Source organism: Tupaia chinensis, unplaced genomic scaffold (genome assembly GCF_000334495.1).
Source record: "Tupaia chinensis unplaced genomic scaffold, TupChi_1.0 Scaffold147433_1, whole genome shotgun sequence".
NCBI lineage: Eukaryota > Metazoa > Chordata > Mammalia > Scandentia > Tupaiidae > Tupaia > Tupaia belangeri.
Window position 1 is genome coordinate 2669311 of NW_006207284.1, and position 4743 is coordinate 2674053.

General features: G+C 44.5%; 2 pseudogenes; one reads left to right on the forward strand and one right to left on the reverse strand.

Moving 5' to 3' along the window:
* Positions 1 to 1305: 1305 nt before the first annotated feature.
* On the reverse strand, positions 1306 to 1609 carry LOC102470734 (40S ribosomal protein S28 pseudogene; annotated as a pseudogene).
* Positions 1610 to 3771: 2162 nt separating this feature from the next.
* Positions 3772 to 4742, forward strand: LOC102477468 (nucleophosmin-like; annotated as a pseudogene).
* The last annotated feature ends 1 nt before the right edge of the window (position 4743 follows it).

Below are 4743 nucleotides of genomic sequence, written 5' to 3' on the forward strand. Positions count from 1 at the left end.
ATGGCTTTTTTTTTAGTCAATCTGAGTAGGTCACTGGATGCCCAGATTAAACATTATTTCCAATCGTGTTTGTGTTTCTGCAGGAGGTGAACATTTGAATCAGCAGATTCAGTAAAGTAGATTGGCCTCCTTAATGCTGGTGGAATCATCTAATCTGTGGAGGTTCTGAATTGAAGGAAAAAGGAGGAGGAATTTGCCCCCTTTCCAACCCCTCTGCTGGAGTCTCATTTTTTTTTTTTATTAGAGAGATTATTATTTTTAGAGAGATAAGATGTGTGCATTTGCTAGAGAGACAAAGAGAGACAGAGAGACAGAAAGTAAGAAAGTGAGAAATCACCCCTCAGGGAGAATGGCCATTCTGCAATCCCTTCTCCTCCAGTGTCCTCTTGAGATTGCGGGCATACACACATACGTGCCTGGTGTGCGTTTGAAGCTGCCGGATCTGGTACTGAACCGCAGTCGGCCATGTGGGAGTCCAGCAATGTAACTATTACGCCATCTATTGGGCCCCATCATATCTATCTCATCTCATCATCTCATCTCTCATCTCTCAATCTCATCTTCCCCTCTGTCATATGGGAATTACACGTTTGACTCACTGGGTTCTCAGCTGTTGGACTGAGATTGAACTATTGATACATCACCAGCTCTCCTGGGTCCCCAGCTTGCAGATGGCAGATGGTGGGATTTCTCAGCCTTGGTAATCACACGTGCCAATTCCTCATAACAAATATATCTGTCGCTCTTTCTTAATTCCGTTTCTATTAGTTCTGTTTCTCTGAGCCTCTCTGGAAAACCCTGTATACTTGGTTTTAAATTTCACTGTATTCTTTACTTCATAATTACTTAGCATTTTACATACACCTTACATTATAAATTAAGAAGTGAGGGACCAGCAGATGGCATAGGAGTTACATTGCTGGACCACCTGGCCGACCGGGGTTTGAGTTTCAGACCCAGTGGCCTGAAAATCATGCTGTGTGTGTGTGTGTGTGTGTGTGTGTGTGTGTGTTCAAGATCCTGGGAGGAGAATGGAGAAGAAGGGATTGTGGTGTGGCCATTCCCCCTGGGGAGTGATTTCTCACTTTCTCACTGTGCCTGTCTGTCTCTTTCTTTCTGGCGAGTGCACACACCCTAAGGCAAAAACCTCTAAAAAGAAAAAAAAATGAATTAAGAGACTGGATATAAGTGTACTATTTTAATAATTATCATAAAATGGATATGTTAATTAAATGATATCTATATTGCAGTGTTGTGTTTTACCACTGTATCACTGTTGAACCCCTGAAAGCATTTTTTTTTTTTATAATACAAACACTTTAATCAACTTTGCAGATCACCCCCTTGGGCCAAGCTGTCATCCCAGACATCCAGGACCTGGCACAAAATTCAGCGCAGCCTCCGATCTTCTCTTACGGACTCTAAGAGAGTGAGCACATCGCCCTCGCGCATGGGGCCTTTCACATTACGGATAATGGAGCGGCTGGTGTCATCCATAAATTCCACGCGCACCTGCGTACACTGTCCCTGAGAGCCAGTCCTGCCCAGCACTTTGGTGACCCTGGTCAACTTGATGGGCTGCACACGACTCATGTCCATGATGGTGGTGTGGCGGTGGCTGTCGGGAGGGGCGAAAGCACTTTATTTTTAAAAAATTATATAAGCAAAGGTGTGTTGAAATCAAGGTTTTTTTGTTTGTTTGTTTGTTTTTTAATTTACTATAGGGTGCATGAGCTCACCAGAGAGAGAGACAGACAGAGAGAGAGAAAGAGAAGGAAAGTGAGAAATCCCACTTCCCCCGAAGGGAGGGTGAACACACTGCAATCCCTTCTCCTCCATTCTCCTCTTAGGATTTTGGGCTTGCATGCACATGTGCCCAGAATGATATTCAAGCTGCTGAGTCTGGAACTCAAACTGTGCAGTTAGCTATGTAGGATCCAGAGACTTAACCCCCACATCACCTGCTGATTTGAAATCGACAGCTTTTGTTTGTTTGTTTCTCCCCCTTCTCTCAAATTTAGGAGTGAGAGATTTAGGCAGCAGATACAGATTGAAGACTCCTCAGAAGAGATAGTAGGGGACACCTAGGAGTAGATGAGATCACTCAAAGAGCAGCTGAAGCAGAAAATAGGCCTAATTGTGAAACCCTGGGGAGTACCACATTTAAGGAGACACAGAAGAGTAAAATGAGAAAGAAGGGGGAAGAACAGCCAGAGAAATGGGAGGATAATCTGGAAAGCGAAGAGCAGGTTCTAGAATCAGTCATCAAGGGTGAATGCTGCAGAGCAGTCAAAGAGGAAAGAGATGAATATGGTGGGAGGAGTTTCAGTGGCACGGAGGGAGAAGTCAGATGGCAGGGGAGTGAAGGGTGCTTTAGGTGCCTTTATGAGGGCTCAAAGGGGCCTACTGAAGCCACCATACTATGTACTCTGCACTGACCAAGTTTGCCAGCTCACCACATGGCGCAGCTGCACACCACCACCTGCGGCTGCGTGTGTGTTCTGCACCCCGGCTGCATTCATTGCTGGACATTGGTATAAGTTAGAAGGGCATCATGACTGCCATCTGGGAGGAGAGACTGAGAATGTTAAGAAATCTGCCAGGGAGAAACTGGCCCACATCATGTCTTGAAGGGAACCCAAAGAACAAATTCCAGTGTACCAGGAATACATTCCCTAAAGACTTTGTAATGAGGACCCACATCGCACTAATCTACACGGCACTCTCATTTCCAGAAACTTTGGTACCCTTTACCAACGTGGCATATGTATCTATTATTAGACTGTCTCCACTGTCCTTGCTCTGTGAAACTTTCTGATCTCCCAGCGTATGGTTTGTCCTTTTTTCCCTGAATTCTAGAAAGATTACATCACTCAGTCAGCACATGTAGTTTTCTGCCTTGATTTTGTTGACCTATATAGGTAAACTGAGGCAAAGTATGTGAAGCAAAAGCAGTTTATTCAGGCCAAGTTTGAGGACTGCAGTCTGGCACGCAGCCCAAGTGAAACATACTCATACTGCTCCCAACATGAGCACTGAAGTCTCACAATCTTCAAGCGAGTTTTAAAAGCAAAACCACAAGTGGAAGGAAAGAGGGAGGGGGGTTATATCAGTTGATTTGGGACAATTATCCTGCCTACGAGGATCAATAATAAGGATGGCATCAGTCCAAGGTTGGACAGGCAGTCTCTGGGCAGATGTCCTTGCCAAACAGTCCTCGTATAACATAGCAGTGGGCTTTGCATGAGGACAGTTCTTGTTATCAGGCATACATACTAGCACGAGAAACCTCTTTTTTTCACAGAGGTTTTTGCTATAGGGCGTGTGTGCTCACCAGAAAGACAGAGAGAAACAGAGAGACAGAAAGCAAGAAATCACCCCCTAGGGGGGATGGCCATGCTACAATCCCTTCTCCTCCATTCTCCTCTCGGGATCTTGGGCACGCATGCACATGTGTCTGGCGTGAGTTTTAGCAACCGGGTCCAGGACTTGAACTGCAGTCCACTACATGGGAGTTGGCAACATAGCCATTACACTAACTGCTGGTCCCATGAGAAACCTCTTTGTGACCTCCCCAGACTCAGTTTAGTCAGGATTTAACATAAGTTGACACAGAAAACTGCATTTAGATTCTGACAACTTTTATAATTTATCCCACTCAGATTGTTATTCTTTGGTTTAACTTCAAACATTTATATTGACTGATTAAAACTGGAAATTTGGCCTTTCCTTGGAGTGATTCTGTCCTGCGCGGCTGTTTTAGGGAGCAGTAGTCGTTTACCTCCGTCCGCCTTCTCGCCCACCCAAGTGCGTGCCAGCACCCCATGGAAGATTCGATGGACTTGGACATGAGCCCCCTGAGGCCCCAGAACTATCTTTTCAGTTGTGAATTAAAGGCCGACAAAGATTATCACTTTAAAATGGGTAAGGATGAAAATGGACACCAGCTGTCTTTAAGAACGGTCAGTTTAGGGGCTGGTGCAAAGGATGAATTGCACATTGTTGAAGCAGAGGCAATGAATTATGAAGGCAGTCCAATGAAAGTAACACTGGCAACACTGAGAATGCCTGCACCGCCCGCGGTTTCCCTTTGGGGTGCTGAAATAACACCACCTGTGGTCTTAAGGTTGAAGTGTGCTTCAGGGCCTGTGCATATGAGTGGACAGCACTTAGTAGCTGTGGAGGAAGATGCAGTCAGAAGAAGAAGAGGAAGAGGACGTGAAACTCTTAAGTATATCTGGAAAGCAATCTGCCCCTGGAGGTGGAAGCAAGGTCCCACAGAAAGAAGTAAAACTTGCTGCTGATGAGAAGGGGAAGAGGACGTGAAACTCTTCAGTATATCTGAAAAGCTATCTGCCCCTGGAGGTGGTAGCAAGGTTCCACAGAAAAAAGTAAAACTTGCTGCAGACGAAGATGATGACGATGAAGATGATGATGAAGAAGAAGAAGATGATGATGATGATGATTTTGAAGATGAAGAAACAGAAGAAAAAGCTCCAGTGAAGAAATCTATATGAGATACTCCTGGCAAAAATGCTCAAAAATCAAACCAGAACGGAAAAGACTCAAAAATATCAATACCAAGATCAAAAAGTCAAGAATCATTCAAAAAACAGGAAAAAACACCTAAAACACCAAAAGGACCTAGTTCTGTAGAAGACATTAAAGCAAAAATGCAAGCAAGTATAGAAAAAGGTGGTTCTCTTCCCAAAGTGGAAGCCAAGTTTATCAATTATGTCAAGA